The sequence below is a fragment of the Sturnira hondurensis genome, unplaced genomic scaffold (assembly GCF_014824575.4).
Source record: "Sturnira hondurensis isolate 20B ecotype Veracruz unplaced genomic scaffold, ASM1482457v3 Scaffold0014854, whole genome shotgun sequence".
NCBI classification, from domain to species: Eukaryota; Metazoa; Chordata; class Mammalia; order Chiroptera; family Phyllostomidae; genus Sturnira; species Sturnira hondurensis.
The window spans coordinates 3,338,648-3,356,968 of record NW_028087485.1 but is presented as its reverse complement, the minus strand read 5'-3'; the positions used below and the strand labels follow the sequence as shown (position 1 = coordinate 3,356,968).

The 18,321-nt window shown below is 47.1% G+C and overlaps 1 protein-coding gene across 1 annotated transcript in view; it reads right to left on the bottom strand.

Moving 5' to 3' along the window:
* The window catches only part of GPAM (glycerol-3-phosphate acyltransferase, mitochondrial), a 58,310-nt gene that overhangs the window by 39,138 nt on the left and 851 nt on the right, over nt 1-18,321 (bottom strand). The window lies entirely within an intron of this gene.

The following is an 18,321-nucleotide window of genomic DNA, read 5'->3' as shown; positions in this document are numbered from 1 at the left end:
GATTCCAGGCCAGGGCATGTACCTAGGTTGTGGGTTCAGTGCCTGGTCCAGGCACATACGGGAGGCAACCAATCGATGCTTTTCTCTCCCCCAGATGTTTCTCTCTTTCCCTTCCTGTCTCCCTTTCTCTCTCTCTAACAGCAATGAAAAAAGAATGTCCTCAGGCAAGGATAAAAAATCTTTCTAAGAAAAATAAAATAAAATAAAATTGTGACATATGTCATCAATGTAGTGCAGGAATTCACACGCCCTTTCCCCTGTAAATATCAGAGAAGGATGAACCTAAACAGAAGCTCAGGCCTCCAGACTAGGAGGAGGGATTGGCAATGACCAAGAGCTACGATGTAGGTAAGCAGGCACCTACCCAAGACAAGCTGGCAGCACAGAATCTAGGGGAGAGGTGAGTAAGCTATTTCATAAGCTACCATTCCCTGAGCACTTACTATATGCCAAGGGCTGTTCTAAGTACTTCCTAGGCATTATGTCCTGCAATCCTCTGTACAAGCCCTGATACAATCTGGAAAACATAGCCCATGCCAAACAGCCAGTAATGGGACTTTACTTACCACTGAGACCTACTTGGAAAGGTCTTAGGAGAGCAGAAAGAGTGATAGGGAGGGGTGAGGCAGTCCAGAGATCAGCAATAACAGGAATTACTGCTCTCCCTGGAGGAGTGGGGTCACTACCCTCCAGCAGGGCCAGAGTGGCTAATCAGGTTGTTAACAGAGCCAGGGGCCAGAGCCATGTAGGGGATGCCTGGGACTAAGGAGAGAGGGGCTGCCTAGAAGGAGCTGAGTCCACTGATCTGTCTGTCACTGCTGGAGATGTCACCTGAGAAATAAGAATATACCCTCCCAGGCTCTTCCCTCTATCTGCCCCTCTATGACCTGCCAGCTGCTATGATTTGACTGGCTGAAGCAAAGAGCAAGGCAGCCTGAAGAATGGGCTAGGCCCCTCCCATCCCTCAAGCATAGAGTAGGGTAGAGAAGGATGGGGAGTGGATCTGAGGGCCAACAGGCAAACGAGGGGCCCATCCTTTCACAGTGCCAAGAGCTAGGAACTATTATCACTTCCATTTTTCCTACCAGGAAAATTGAGGTACAGGGAGAGGGAGTGGTAAAGAAGAGGCAGAAGTCCAACTTGAGTTCATCTTTATCTGACTCTGGAGTCCAAACACATAACTAATATATTTTCAGGCAGCACAAGTGAGAGCCTAGTAGTTAGGACAGGGCCACCAGACCCTGGGTCTGAAAGCATATCTTACTGCTAACCCCATTCTATAAAGTACTCAGAGGGGGTTGGCTTATGGACTGAGTTGCTCGTTGGCACATCAGTAGCTAACCCTGTGTCTTTTTAGAAGAATGTCTGAGGGCTCTGCCCTGCATTCCAGTCTTGATTCTCTCACCTACTAGCTGTGTGACCTTGGGCCAGTTATTTAACCTCTCTGGGCCCCAATTCTCTCATTTTCAAAGTAGATTAGCTAAAGTCCACTTACTTATTGCATTATTTTGAGGTAAAATGGAATAATGCATAAAAAGTCATTAGCACGGTGCCTGCCACATGGTAAGATTTACTAAGCAGTAGCTATTATGATCGTTAATTTCTTCTTACAGAGACTCCAAGGACAAAAGAAAGATCCTATGCCTTTGAGGTGGAATCCTGGTATAGAACTTGTCCTAAAATCTTTGGGAATCACGTGAGCCTTTAAAGTTACTTGGTTCTGGGAAGAGTATTTCTGCATCAGTCAGTGTGGGCTAAGTTAGGATACAGTAACAAATGTCACATTGTCTTAAGATACAAAGTTTGTTTCTGTCTATGGTGCAAATCAGCGGCAGGTTATTTAGAGGCTCTGCTCATTAAGGTCACTGAGAGGAGCTCCCTCATGTCCCCCGCTTCTGTGATTGCCGAGGCTGGGAACGGAGAGTGCAGTGAACCCCGCAGTGCCTATGAACGCATACATCACTTCTATGACCATTTCATTACCTCAAACAAGTGGGCAAAGAAGTGTCATCCTACCAAGTACCCCAAACAAGATAACTACACATTTAGGAACAACCCCCATGACTCTCAGGAGAACCTCAGCAGAACTTCTGGTTGGGTTGGGTGAAGCTAAGATCCCAATCTGGAATGAAGAGATTTGTTACTTCTAACAGGCCAGATTACCCTGCAGAACACCACAAAAATGTGTCTTTGTCATGCCCGGAATTGCATGTCTGAAGACAACTTATCTTTTAGGAAAAACTTTTATTCCTAAATACTGCTAAAGACCACTTCCCTGAAAATCACCAGTGGTTCTGGGAAGGTATTGTCCAATGTGCTCTGTGGAGCTGAGATGCTGGCTGGAAGCAAAACATCTCCTCTTCTGGAAGAGGGAGCCAGACATGGACTAGATTGTATGTGCCCACAGTTCGGGGAGGTCTTTTCCAGAACCTTTCCACTGTTGTGTAACCTGATGTCAGACTTTTGGGTGCTGATAGCTCATGAAGCAAGTTCAAGCTCAAGGTGTTAAGAAGCAAGGCCTTTTCTCAGCTTCCACAACCCCACACACTCCTGTATTTCTTTCCATCTACCCAGAAGGTTTTTCTTGACCTCTTTTACTGACTCAAGACCTGCTTTCATTTTTACTCCATACTTTCTCCTTAGCAGATCAAGAACCTAGGAGTCTTTCTTAACTTCTTCTTAATCCAATCCAACATGAACTTCTAGCAATTTTACCTTCTTGTTAGCTTGAAACCCATCATTCTTTTCATCTCCCTCTCTATCTGCACTGTCCTAGTCCAGGCCGTTACCATCTTACCTGGGAGGCATAGCAACTTAGCACCTGGAATCCTTGTATCTGCTTCCGTCCCACCACGCTCCCCAATAGCCCACACCTTGGCCAGAATGAAGATATGAAAATGCAACAGACAGCGCCAAACATGCCCTGACCCCAGGCCAACTGGTTAAAATCCTGTCAATCATTCCTCACGTTTTCAGGTCAAAGACTCGAGTCTTCAACACGGCCTCTAATGCCTGGTTGCTCTTGCCAACTTCGCCACCCTCACCTCCTCTCACCTGTCCCTTGTTTCTCTGACTTTGGCCCCCTGGCTTTCGTTCAGTTCAAGAAAGATGGATTCTGGGCTTCCCTGATCCACAGTGCTTCTTCTGCCGGCTTCTTCTGCCGGCTTCTGCCGGTGGTCTTCCACAGAGGCCCCTGCTTTCTCTCCAGGTCATGCCTTGTAATTAAATCTTACCTCCTCATAAAAACCTTTATTGACCCTCAGACTGAGTCAGGCCCCCATGTTTTGCCCCCCATGGGAACTTGTCACAATGATAACTGAATGCTTAATTATAGAATCATCACCTAATATCTACCTCTCTCTCTTAAATATCACTCTTGACTTTTCTTATTCCCTTCCTCTGTATCCTAACATGTGCAGTGCTTTGCTCAAAACAGACATTCAAGATATATTTGTTGAATGTCTACATACAAGATATGATTAGGTAACAGTTTAACAAAGGAGTGTGTAAATGGCTATTAAATAGTCCTGGACAAGGTTATCTCTAGGGATAGAAGCCCTCGAAGTAGAACACATGAAACACAGAGTTTTGGGGGCTCAGGACTCCGTAGGTCTTGGGGAACCATGTGTGCAAGCTTGATAGAGAGGTAGAAAGATTTCCTTCCCCACCCTAGCCACTCCCTGGGCCAGAGTAGAGGGGCAACAGAAACAACTACCAAGGAGGACAGGGGCCCGGGTCTCCAGTAGTGACCAGCCACACAGGGGCTGGTGGCCCAGCATGGAACTCAATACTGCTAGTGAGCCCAAGGCAGAGCAGAGGCTGGAAGGCCAACGCATACCTGCCCAATGAATTTGAAGAAAGGAATTTGCAAGGGAAAGCTAGACATGGCTAGAGACAGACTCACTGTGTTTTCCCTCCCCCAGAATTGGCCTTTGCCAAAAAAAATTGCTCGATGGGAAGGACAAGGAGAAGCAGAACTACTTTGCATGTAGGCCATTCTTTTTCTAATGAGTTTGAAGGAAGCTAGAACCTTACTAATTAAGTCTTGTTGGGAGGAAGATCAACCTATGTTCAACTAGGACTATTCTTAGAATATTTTTTTAAATTAGCATATCAGGGACATAGAGGCCCCCAAATTTTCTTTTGGAAAATGTATTGGAAGTTCTAAACATACTCTTTACAACTGTCTGTAACTATAACTTAACAGATTTCTCCAAAGAAGAGGCTTCCAAAATAAAAGGCATTACCCACCCAGGTTCCAGTTGTCTAAATGACCTGGTATAAAGCAAACCACAACGAGCATAAGACAATGGACTGTGTCTTTAAGCAAATACTTTCTGATAACCATCACCACATTATTTCACAGAAGAGTTTAAATTTGTTACAAGGATGACCTCTAAAGCTGAAGTAAGATATTGAATAATGGGCTTTCTGTAACGTAGGGTCACAAAGTACAATCCCCTGAATCTAACCCCACTTTGCTATAGAGCTGATTGGGTGGCCAGTGGAGCCTGACTCTCATTCAGGGTGACTTACACTCTGCTCATCCTTTCCCCCACCCCCCAAGATTTTACATAGTCTATTTTTAGACAGAGGGGAAGGGAGGGAGAAAGAGAAGGGAGAAACATAAATGTGTGTTGTCTCCTGTGCACCCCCTACTGGGGACCTGGCCCTCAATCCAGGCTCCTGCCCGGACTGGAAATCGAACTGGAGACCCTTCCTTTCCCAGGCTGGTGCTGAATCCACTGAGCCACACCAACCAGGGCTTCACGCATTCTTGTTGCACATTCTTTCCTGCTTAGTTGGAAAAACATCTGCCCCTGTTGTCAAATTATTTTAGTTGTTTTTTCCAGAGGTTCTCAGTTCTGGTCCAGGGTTCCAATATTATCCAACATAAATCACTGGAATGCATATGTAAATTTAACATATGTACATGAATTGTAGAATTCCAAGTCACCACTATACATACAGTTGGGATTACATAAACCTTAATATCCATAATGTTGGTGTTACTCTAGGTTATTTATAAACTATGTTTTTAGAGGATAATCTTTCTAGATTTCTAGGTCAACTCTCATTAACAATTGGATAAACATAATCTAGGTAGAAGATCGATCATATCGAAAGTCCCATCAATTCATCAAATCCTGGAAAGCATGAATTTTAACTGCCCAGAGATAAGGTTCAGTTGAAGCCTACAGGGTTATACCATGCCTTATGTGCAGTGTAAATTTTTAAATGGTGATAATAGTTAAAATAATAAAAATTTCCACATGGTCAGTAACCCCATTTCGTAAGCCACAGTGACTCAGCCAAACTGTAATTAGGCAGAATAGCCCCCTCTCAATGTGACCTGCAATCTGCTTTTATTTACAAAACCAGAGATGGTACATGCAGGAATCCTGTTGTTAACTAGGCCACCAGGCCATAATTATGGGTGTCACACAGACACATCCAAAACGATAGTTATTCTGAACCCTTAATTACAGCTCGACAAACTCTATCATCCAGAACTATGAAATATTGCCTGTAAGATCTACGGTTTTACTCTTCCTGCGCCTCCTTTTCCTCATCTGTAAAACAGGGCTAATAATAATTCCTGCCTCGTAAGGCTGCTGTGAGGATTACGAGCTAAAACAAGTAAGGCAATGGACAATCAGTACCCGACGCACGCTAGGCGCTATATAATGTGTGGGGTTCTCACAAGACTTCCCAGGAAAGCGTCCCGACCTCGAAAAGGAAGGCTTTGTTTGATCTGGGCATGGATCCCCCTTGCCTTCACAGGCTGTAATCAATCAATGTGTTAATTTAGCATCCCAGGCTTCCCCAGCACCAACCCCAACAAGGTTTCCTTCTCAGGTAACAAATTTGCATATAGTTTCCTTTTGGTAACTGTGCAGGTGGTCCCAGACTTCCTATGATTCCACTTACAATTTTCTGACTGGACCGTGCTGTGAGAATGATACGCACTCAGTTGAAACCGGGCCTCGAATTTGATCTTGTCCCAGGCTAGCAACGTGTGACAGGACGCTCTCCCGTGATGCGGAGTGGTGGCAGGAAGCCACAGCTCCCAATCAGGAGATCACACAGGTAAACCACCAATACCCTACAGCATGGTGTGTTGCCAGCATTTTTATGGATATCGTATTGTGAGCAGGTTTAACATCGGCTGGGCTAAACCATGATGCTTAGAACGTTAGGTGTATCAGATACAATTTTGACTTACTATAGGTTTATCAGAATGTAACCCCATTGTCCTTCAAGGAACATCTGCACTTCGGTTTAGTCGGTAAAATCTTTTAAGCAGGAGCTCCTGACTTTTTGACGCCAAGAAATCAGATGAAACTCTAAATTCTCCCCTGAGGGGGCAAAAATGTGCATGTAAAAGTTTACATTCAACTTACGAGGGTTCATAATGCACCTCGGAGGTCCTTCATGGACCCCAGATTAAGAATCATCGTTTGAGAGCGTGCTCTGGAAGATAGCCCAATTGAACCTGGTTCTTTTCACAATGTCTAAAGCAAGATGAGACAGAAACATGTATCTGCGCAGTGTAAAGGAAGTATTAACTTCTCTGAGCCCGCTAAGTACTTTCCAATAAAGCATTCTGATGATGATAAAGGAGGAGGAAAATGAAGAGAGGAGGAGTCATCACTCAGAAGGGATAAAGGTAGGTAAACTAAAGGTGTCCTTTTACCTGTGAGAGAGCCAAGTATGCAGCCGCGCTTTGAAACTGGGAGACTGTATGGCTGTTATTATAGCAACTCCGGGGGCAGTTTGAGTAACTGATTGTATCTAAAGCTTTCTTTTAAACCTGGAACAGGTAAAATATTATCAGGGGGCTCTTCACGCCTGGTCAAGGATTCAGACACAAAAGAAATGTTAATCCTGGGAACTGAGCTGTGAATTCTGAGTGACCCGAGGGACAAAATGATTATCTGGTGGTCTTATGTTGCTGGAAATTTATGAGAGGGTTTTAAGGTTACATTGGCTGATTTTCACCTTAAGTGCCCCACCTGGAGAAGCATTCATGGCTCCTGATAAGGAATGATTTTACAGGAGTAGTGACATCAGCCAGATCTTTCGGGTGAGTCAGGGGTAGTGTAAGGAGAAAGGCCCAAGTGAGGTGGGTGGCAGTGACCAGCCAGGGCGGAGTTGTGGGCTTCCTGCCACCAAAACCTGTCATCCGACTAGAGCTCACCAGGCCCCCACTCGTCCCCTGTTTCCAACAGTCACCAGTGCCAGAGCCCAAAGAGAAAGAATAACATGTTTACAATAAATGTCACCGAATGAGGCCAAGGACTCAGGTACATATTGCCTCCCCGTGATGGCCTCCGACTGCGCCCCTGCCTGTGAGAGTCAAACGCCTTTTCAGGTGCTGAGCTCTGCTCCCTCGTCCCCTCCCTCCTCCCCCACCTCACTCTGCCTCCATCGCCAAGGCCATCTCCCTGTTCGTGGACTAACCCAAGTTCATCCCTGGTATATGTGTTGACCCCTCTGCCAGGAACATTCCTTCTCTATGTGCATGGCTGACCCGTTCTTATATTCCAGTCTTTGCTCGGTTAGAAAGCTTTCTATCCTTCCTGAAACGTGTCACTGTCTTGCGTATCACTCCATTTTATCGATAGTACTTATCGATTACTTATCACTTATGCAGGCCCCAGGCTCAGCACAAAGAAAGCACCCGGTACACATTTGTTGGATCAAAGAATGAATGATCATCATAATAGCGGCTATTTATCAAGCACTTACTCTGTGTACGACACAGGACTGCAGGTTTTTACAAATACTATCTCACTGAATTCTCGCAGCGACCCTCCAAAGTAGGTGTTTATCTGTCATTTTCATAGTACAGATTAGGTTGCAGAGGGGTTATGCTGCTTTTCCAGAGTCAAAGGTAGGATCCTGCGAGCTAGCAAGCAACCAGGACCTGATTCGAACCGGGTGTGTTTGACTTCAACAACTCATGCTCTAAATCAGGAGGCAGCACGTGTTTTCTAGGAAGAACCAGACAGTAAATATGGGAGTCTTTGCAGACCATATGGTTCTACACGTAGCAACCCCTCAACTCGTTGTGCTATGGTAGCAATCATAGACAATACATAAACAAATGTATGTGGCCGTGTGTTAATAAAACTTTATTTACAATGTGGTAGGCAGGCATTGACCCACGGGCCATAATTTGCAGATACATATTCTGTGTGCTATGCTAAAGGGGTTTTCAAAGAGAAAAAGGGGGGAGAGGAGTGAAAGAAAAGCATTAAAGTGTGTGCTTGGTGCTTGGTGAGCCCTCTTTAAATAGGAACAAAAGCAGGTGGATAAAAGTAAGCTAAAAAAGGCAAAATCAGCAATAAGGTTCTGGTAGGAATTATGGCTCCATTGATTCAACTTCTCAACTGAATTATAACCATCACTTAAGACCGTAGTAAAGTTTAATTCAAATCAGGTGTTCCGTTTTAACCACGTTTCCATTCGTGTTGTGACCACGTGATTTCACATGCCCCCACTCAAGCCGATCCACACCGCCCTCCACCCCAAGGAGGCCCCAAATGTTCACTATTGAAGGTCAAAGTGCACCAAGTCACTCTGATGGTTTAAACTCTCCTTCTTTCCAATGCGGAGCCTGAACTGTGGTCTTTCCTTCTCAAGCAACCGTAAGAGTTCTTGGCAAGAGGTGGAAGACAAGATACGACTCACGGGTCGGGGAAATCTCTGCAGCCTCTTTGGGAAGGTGGCCACTCTGGAGTCCAGTTGCTGAGTCGTTCAGAGTGGTGGCTTGTGACACTGGATATGAGAAATAAAGCAAGAGACCAACTCCCAGTCTCTTGGGTTTGGGGTGCGAGACAAAGACTGAACCTTGGAAGGTGGGGACAAGGGACAGAGGCAATGGTGTCCGTAGATCATGCTGATCTATGTGTGCGTGACAGGTTGGTGTGGGCTAGAGCTGGGCAGGTGGGGGAGGGGGAGGCCTCCTCTCAGTGCTCTGTTTTTCTCTCCTGGGTCACTAGAAAGACATGAGACAAAATACTCACTTCTCTTGTCCCCCAAAGAAGGAAGAAACAACATATGGTTCTTAAACCAACAGGCACAATTTCCTCGACTTGTATGCAATTTTCTAAACATGGGCCTTACATGTTGGAGCAAGTGACAAATATTAAACTTTCATTGGGCTTCTGAACCTTCTCCTTGGCCCATCTATGTGCTTGGTTCATGCATGTGTAAAAACTCTAGTTTTAGCAAAACCAGAACTCGGACCTCCCCTCTATCATCCCCCCAGGTGGTGTCTGATGCCCTAGCCCATCTTCAGCAAAGAATCCTGTTAGGTCAGTTTAGCCAGAATCCCCTTACCCCTAATTTTCCATCCACTAACTGCCTCCACCCTGCTCCTTGGCTATAATTCCTGCTTGTTCGTATTATACTTGGACTTGAACCCAACCTCTCGCCTGCATTGTAAAATCCCATGGCAGTGGCCCCTACCTTATCATGATGGCCCTGAATAAAGTCTGCCTGACCGTGTTTAACAAGTATTGCCTAATGTTTTTTTTCTCTAACATAGTATATCAGCCCCAGCACAGAACACCCAGCACCTACAGGGGACCCTAGAGGCGCTAGGTCTATCCCAGCCCTGCCGTTACCCCACAGTGATGTCCTGGGCACCCCTGCCCCTGGCTTCCCCTTTCTGAGCCTGTTTTCTTGTTAGCAACAGAATGAGTCAGTCTCCTACCTTCTCACCCACCCAAATGTTCATCTTTTTTCATCTTTTTGTTATCTGTTTAATATTTATTATATTTGTTATTGCAGAGGTGCTATTTAAGATGATTTATGTCACTAATAAAAATGGATTGCTACTGAGCATTTAGCGTTCACAAGGATTGCGCCACGTGCTTTGAATCTGCCCTAGTACTTAACTCTCACGACCTCCCTATGAGGAGGGACACTTGTGTTTGCAGACTTCACAGATACATGAGCTGAGGTTCAGGAAGGTGATACGATTTTTCCAAGGTCAGAGAGTAAGTGGCAGAGCTGGGATTTGAGCTTGAACCTTTCCTTCCTTCCTTCCTTCCTTCCTTCCTTCCTCCCTTCCTCCCTTCCTCCCTTCCTTTTCTTCCTTCTTCCTTTTCTTTTCTTTTTAAGAACTACACTGTCTTTGTGTGCCCTGTCGTTTCTGGTCAACATTTGACCCAAGACAAAAATGCAGATTCAAACTCCCTTCCCCTGAACTCCATGATGCCTCTCACCGTGTGAGGCTATGAAATACCAAGGTGTGTTCCTGGAGGAGATGGTGCAGGAGTTGCCACGGATGTCCAACCCATGGCCTTTGCCCTTATGAACCCAAGAGAGACACTCAAACCCATGGCGGAAGCAGGGGCTTTGGAGGATCAGTGCCGATAACTCACAAAGCAGGAGTTCCCTCATCCTCCATTGTTCCTTAATGTCATTCTTGTGCACAAGCAAACATTAAACCATGGTGTCCAAACATCTCTGATTATTGGAGAACCTCTTTTCTTTGCTAGGGAGAGGCAATCCCTTTAAGGTTGGACCAAATCAACAATCAGGTGACTCAAGGGAGCTGGGGGGCTCTCCTCACACAAACCAAGATTTTTAAGAAGGCAAATCAGCGCTGACCTGATCAGAGAGTCTTGGAGACCTGTGGTGGGATAAGGGTAGATTCCTGGAGATAGCAGAGCAAGGCTGATAAGGTTCAGGTCTTGCACAGATCTGATTCTCTCAGGGGTGCAGGAGAGAGAAGGGAAACGAGTCTAATTTTTGAATGTCTGCTATGATCTAGGTGATTTTATGTACACTGAGCGTTAGGTCCTACCAGCAATAGGTAACATTGACATTTTACAGATGAAGCTAATATGAGCCTTACCAGGGATTCTTTCTTTCTCTCTCTCTCTCTCTGTGTTTTTGTTTTCACTCTACTTCAGTGCTTGTGTAGACACCAGCCTACAACTAATTCAGACTTCCAAGATGTAAATGGCATTTTCTCAATTGAATGTTTGTAAAAAAAAAAAAAAAAAAAATTTAGACTGCTAAACTTAATACAGTGCCTAGCACAGAGTAAGAGCTCAATAAAATAGGATGAACTAACAACCAGTAACGTTGTTTGTCAATGTGGAGTTGATACCATCTGATCCAGTAGTCCTCAACTAGAAGTGATTTTGCTTCACAGGGGACATTTCAATATGTCTGGAGGTATTTTCAGTTGTCACCACAGAAGGGAGGGATAGTGCTGGCACCTAGTGGGTAGAGGCCAAGATGCTGCTAAACATCTTACAAGGCACAGGACAGCTTCACACACACAAAATGATTTGACCCATGATCTCGATAAGATTGCTGATGTTAAGAACTTCTGGTGATCTAACATGTCTTACAAATGAAGCAGGCAACCGTGACTCAGACAGACAAAGAGACTTGTCCAGGTCCATACTACTAGTCGATGGCCAAGTCATGGTGAGAAATATCCCCTGAAACCTTCTACAGGGTTCTTGCCAGACCTCAAGCTGCTGACCAGCCAGAGGGTTGCCTGCTACAAGAGAGATGGTGTCAGCGGAAAATGACGTGTTGGCATAACAGCCCAGGTAAACCAACATAATGGGGCAAATTCAAGTGTACCTAGCCTGTCGTCCCTCACTCTGGATCATCTTTCCACTAAGCAGGCAGGGGAGGTTCCAGAAATCAAGGAGACCAAGCTTTGCAACTAAGTGCTCACCTAGAAGCTTTTGCTGCTCATCAGCTTCACTGAACATCTTCCTTTTCGTAGGGTTGCAAACTAACGATCACAATTATCAAACCAAAGAAAGAATTTTCTTTTAATAGTTAAATAGGCAAGTTAAAAATATTAGTGATTATGTGGTCATAGTAAGTCAAGGTCGAAATGGCTAGCAAGTGATTCTTTCCAAAACATATGAATCATTTGCACGATCGTTGTCATCAATGACAACTTTTTGGTTTCCTATGAGCCAAGAAATGTGTTGGGTCCCAGAGAAAAGATGGGCAGAAGGAAAAGAGGAGGATGTACCCTTGACCTCAGGAAGCACTCAATTCAAACATGAGAGTCTGCATTGCATCTCCATCACAGGGCAAAGCCAACACTGCAAAATGGGTAAAGTGAATCCCCATTACTGCTAAATAGCTAAGCCCAGCACAACTCGCTTATTTTAAACAACTTTTAACATGGAAACACTCCCCTGCAGCCCAAGAATTTCTACTCCCCCACTTGTGTTATTGGGATTTGGCCTGCGTGATGGTCTTTTTTTTTTTTTATCCATTAAGCTCTTGGGGGAATTCCAATGCCCTGTACCATATCCAAAATGACAGGATAATGAGATGCAATAGTGGACATCATTGAGTTATAGCAGCTCATTTGACCCCCAAATCCCTCCACTTAAGCTGGTAGATGGAGGACCCCAAAAGGCTACCCTGGGCATCTTTTCCAGCGACCTCTAAGCTGCATCTACATGGAAGCAGGAGATCTGGGTTAACACAACTCCGAGGATTGACTTTTACCTTGAAATTTCAATGAAAAATTAAACATCCTGATAACAGTACTAATGGTTTTTATTTCCATTGCAACTGCTTTCTGAGACGAATAATTCCCCTTTAGATTTTCATGAGTTTGGCCCAGAAATTGGATACTCAAGGCATTAAACATACAGGAGCCTGGGGCGCCAAGAAAAGAGTAGTGTCTATTTAAGCATTTGGCTGCCACAGCCAGCTTAGTGTCTTGAGGAAGGGAGTAGAATTTGAATGCATCAACTCTGCCACTCTCTGCTACAGACCTGAAATCAGACACTCAGAAAGACACCCTGGGGCTCCCGCCTGGGTTTGGACATGGGTGTTAACTTCCGTGACAAGCAGCTTGCTGAACAAGCCTTCCCATACTTTGAGCTCTCACAGTGCAGTAAACTAAGGGATGCTAACTTTTCAGTTCTGCCCAGCCATAATATTAAAATTAAACTAAACATTAACTGACAATCCAAAAATACCATTGTTTGATAAAAGAAAGAATGTTTTAATGTTTCAAGAAGCAGGAAGGAAAGACTCTCGCAGGACAAAGGGAAGTTCTTCAAATTGAATACAGATAGCTGTATTAAAGACTTTGCAACTTTGTCCTTAGTTCTCCCATCGTCCTAGAGTGGAAGAAAAATATCATAAACCAGCATCTGTCTGATGATGCCTGGAAGCTGGGTACTGGGAGTAGCCACTGGAGTCTCCTGGACAAGAACTGGCTTTGAGACCCAGAGAGTATTCCAGGGCAGGGAGGGGTGAGGGAATCAAACCTGGGGGTGGGGACAGGATTTGCCCTGAGAAGAAGCCCCTGCTCTCTGGTGGCACTTTCCACACTGTAACGCTACACTAAGCAGCTTGTTTAATTACCAGCCTCTTCCCCTGGGCTTCGAGTTCCTAGAGAGTGGTGCCTTGTTGCCCCGAGTCAGGCAGCCAATTAGAGGAGGGGTGGGAATGGTGGTGTAGTAAGCAGACATTCAAAGGAGAGATGGCAATGCAACAGGTGCACACAGTGCGGCTTCACGAGCCCACAAACCCTGAGTATTCTGTGATTTAATTGTGTGGACCATTTCTGGCTGATGTAGTGGTAGAGGGCCCCCCTCCCTCCATCCTATCTGGCAGAGTCACCCTGAGCATCATCCCACAAGATCATTAAAATGTGCTCCAAAGAGAGTGGGCGGGGATCAGGACTGCTGCTGCCCCTGGGAGGTGCCAAGGGACTGCTGAGCAAAAGCTCAGCTCCTCCCCCGTGGCTCCTGGAACTGTCTCCGCAGGAGCAGGACTGGGGGCGGGGCGGGGGGGACGGGGGCGGGAGCCGCTGCCTCCTGCCTGCCTACTGATTGACCCCCTTGGTTTTCCCATCACCAACTCCAAAAAGAGCTCTCAGTCCCAAGGTTTTCCATTGTCCCAGGCCCTTCTTTCTCATAGTCACTTTTTGGAATTGACTCAAAGAAAACATCATGCACACTGTTAGCAGCAGCCCGAGGGTTAAGTTCCACAGCAACCACCCCTTCCCAGCAGAGAACGTCCAGCCCTCGGGGAGATGGATGGCACTTTCTTTCAAGACTCATTTTGGGTGTTTTTTTTTTTAACCAACTTGATTTCTGCCAGGATGCGGAAGCCCAATACACAGAGGCAGCCTCCGCTAAACTTCCCACCAGCCCCAGCAGCACTGGGAAGAGGCCAAAGGCAAAGTTCTCTAAGCCAGTGTGCTGAGGCAGCGGGTAGAGGAGCAGGAATAGGGCTCCTGCCCCCCATTCGGCTTGAGAGCCCAGGAGTGATGCCGGAGTGTTTTCATTAGCACTGGCTCAGCACGCACTGGGAGCCCCATGATGTATCTAAAATGCCACTCAACCAGTTCCACGTTGGTGGGATTAACAAGGCAGTGGGTTCTGGGAAGTGAATGGTGAGGGTGGGCTTCCTGTTGCCAATATCCTGTCATTTTTTTCCTCTTAGGACCTGTTGGGGGATATCTGTCTTGGGTTACATTTGCTATTCCAAGTCTCTTTGGAAATGCTCCTGGTTTCACGTATCATTTATGACATGGAATCTCTGTTTCTTTCTCAATATCAAACCTCTGTGGTTCTCCCACCAAACAGAGGTTTTTGAATCCTGAGTTCTCATGAAGACAGCTGTGAGCCCTGAAGAGTCCGTCTTAATGCCTGTTCCCTGCACCAGCCCTCCCTCCCCCCAGGATGGCTCCCTTGAGGAATCACCAGCTAAAACAGTGGGGTCCCCAGGAGGTTCTGCCTCGCACCCTAGCCAGCAAGCAATGGGTGGCGACTGACCTGAGGCGAGAGCAAGCACCAGGCAGGGAAGAGAAGATGAGGAGATGGTGATGGAGGTCAAGGGGACAGGGTCGCCCACCGGGGACCATGGGAGAGAATTGAAGGTGCTGAAATCACCCCTCTTTCAGGAGCCCGAGGCTGACCATTGCCTTTCCTCGTTGTCCTCCATCACCTTAGCCTTCTTATCACCTCCCAGAGCCCCTGGCTTTGTCTGGGAAAAATGCTAACGAGCACTTCACCAGAGCTGCTGCTAAAGCCAGAGAGCTCACAAAGGTACTGTGTGCAGTGCAAAAGGAACACGGTGCTCCTGGTGGGAGGCCGCGTGGGTGGGGGCGGGGGCAGCTGGGAGCATTCATGGGCAGCTAAGGAAGACTGCGGGCTCGTCTCCAAATCCTCAGCTCCCTGCTCCCCTCTCCGCCTGCCTGTCTGTGGAATTTCACTACCGGAGAACACTGCCCCAAGAGGGTTAGTCATCCAGGCTTGACATGTATGAACTTGGGGTGGAGGACATGGAGAACCTGGCTTCTGTCCCCAGTCCCCGACTTAGGGATTTTCACCTGGGAGAAGTGACCCCAAGGCAGTGAGGATGCTGGGCTCCTGCTGAAGAGTAGGAAGGAGGTGCTGGGAGAAAAGAATTCTAAGAGACAGAATCAGCCAATTCCTCCTTCTGCCCTCTTTGGGTTCGTACCCAGCCTCTTCCCATCAGCGGAGACAACTGGGGAAGGAGAGCACTGGGCAGAGAGTTGGGAGAGCCCTGTTCAACCCGGCTCCATCTTGCTGTGAGTCGGGAGAATCAAAACACCAGAGATGAGTAACCCAGCTCCGGGAACCATTCAGTGCAATCCCCTCACTCCAGACCCACAGACTGAGACCTAGAGTCACAGGTGCTCCACCAGGGTCTCTATACCAAGCACCTGCCACATTCTGGCTGAGGTGCACTTCAAGTGCTCAGAGCTGTTGGCTCACCAAAGAGGCCTTTCTTGACTAGCTCCCCACCTCCATCTAAATTAGGTCCTTTGTTCTTTTTCCCATCACAGATGGCAATGACCTATTAATTTATGCAAATTTTTAATGCCTGCCCCCCACCCACCCCCATTTTACAAGGGCAAAGATCTTTCTTCCTCTGCCTTATTCTCCACGACACCCCAGTGCCTCGCACACAGTAGGCACACAATGAGATTGATTATATTCAGAATCTCAATTCTCAAAGCAACCCGGTGAGAGAAGTGCTGTGCCCATTTTACAGATGAGGAGAGTGGGGCTTGGATAATTTTAATGACAACTGGACAAAGCAAAATTCAGCAGGGGATATGAATGACTCTTCCCCCCATGCTGTATTCCTCTTCAAACCAAGGCGATCAGACCTGGGAGAGTCCCTTCAGCCAACTCCCTGGGTTGGGCTTTCTTAGTTGTGATGCCCTGGCACCAGAGGCCTCAAGATCACTCCCCGAGAGAGGAGGAGAGGGGCAGGGTCACTCTGGGACTGAGGGCAGCTCATAGCTGGGGTGCCCAGTTTGGCACCCAATCCTGCCAAGCCAGGTGCTACATCAGGGTCTACTCAGGGAAGATGAGAAGCTGACGACCACACAGCAGTGAGGGGTCCCCTAGTCAGCAACTGGGGAGGCGAACAGAGAAACAGGAATGTCTGCCTGGCAGGAACATTAGAGGGGACCCATCCCCAGGAGGCAGTGAGTCCAAGGCCTGGGATTTGGGAAGGGCAGGCTCTGAACCAAGACACTTTGGAAATCGAATTTCAGCTCCTGCACTGACCATCTTGGGCACGTTACTTATGGTCTCTTAGCCTTAGGACTTCTAAAATACAGGATGATGCTAACCATACTATCTCACCAGGAATAAATGAGATACACCAAGGACAGCCCCCAGCACAGGGCCTGACCCACTGGGAATGTCCAACCAATGTAGTCTCTTCAAGTACTTCCTTCAAGGCTCAATTGAATTCCTGCTTGGAGCCCCTTTCAGGCTAAAGGTGGGAACCCATGAGCGATTGAACCTGGCTACACTGGCAGGTGGGCGGCCAACGGGGAAAGCAGATCCTGATAGAGAGAACAACGCAGAACTGAAAGCATCCCAGGCCAATCTGTGCCCACTTACTACATTGTCCTCAAAGCCTTGCTCGCATCCTGCACTGTGGTTCATGAGCAGTGGGTCAGCGGAGTGAGCAGGCCCAGCAGAGCAGGTGGGGGGGCTGCCATGTTCTTGTTCTCGTAATTAGCCCAATAGCTTTTATTCGTGTATCACTGACTCCGAGAAGCACCACAGCATAGGAGTCAAAGTGTGGGCTCCAAGGTCCACCATTCACTGTTGTGTCTTATCTCACAGTTTCCTCAAAGGTTAAATGGGTGGTGAGAATTGAGTGAACAAGTGTAAAGCACTTAGAACCGTGACAGGCACACATGAGGTACTCTGTCAATGTTAGCTGTTATTCCCAGCGAGTCTGCTGGGAAGCAGACCCTGCTGGGCTCTGGGGACCTACCCGGGAGTAGGTTCCTCCCTCCACAGACCCACCAGTCTCGTGGGGGCAATGGATCAGGAAACACGAAATCACAAGACAATGTGATTACTGCCCCAATAGGGTGAATTCCAATACCAGGGGATGTGGCTTCGCTCAGAGACCTGGCTAATTTGTTGACTGGGCCAGACCAGCGGCCAGGGCAGGGGGGGAGAGCACTTCAAGCACAGAGACTAACACGAAACAAGGTCGACCATGGTGGGCGAAGGAAAACGTGTCCACAGGGAAGGACACAGAGGGAGAGTGGTGAGAAAGGAGACTGGAGAGACAAGCAGGACCCAGACCGTTCATCCAGACGGTGGACAAGGAAGGACGTACTTCCAAAAGAGCAGAGGAGAGCCAGGCCCAGGAGATACAGCTGCCTGCACAGGGCGTGTCCTCCACCTCTCGGCATGCCCCTTAAAATGATGAGGGGGAAGCAAGATTCACTTGGACGACCTTCTCAGACTAATTACTCCAGAAATCCAGTGAGGCCTCCACAGGGGGAACTCTCTGGGCAATCAGCAGGAAAGAGAATCCTTTCTCCTGTGGAGAAGCTGTGAGGACAAAGCCCTGGTAACCTCCCACCCAGCATGAGGCAGGGACCACCGGAATTAAGGCTGCCACCAAGACTAAAGAAAGGAAACACAGTTTGGTGTGGTTATTTCTTAACCTGAAATGCAGAGGGAAAAATCAGTTTTAAGAATACCCATTTGCCATAAAATACAATTGTTTTCCTCATTTTCGCATCGCAGCCTTCCTTCCTCAGCCACCTCCAGCCAAACCTAACAACTAGAGAGGACACAGGTCATCCTTTCCTCTCTTTCTCCATCATTCCAGGTGGTGAGATTCCTGCTGGCACCACAAGGTTCCATCTTTCATCTGCAGTGATGAAGCCTTTGACATCCAGCTCCACCAGAAAACGCCACTAAGCTGGGTATATGTTGGCGGTGGGAAGATAGCGCCTGTCAAGCACAGATCTCAAAGTGGAAAACATTCTCACAGACGAGG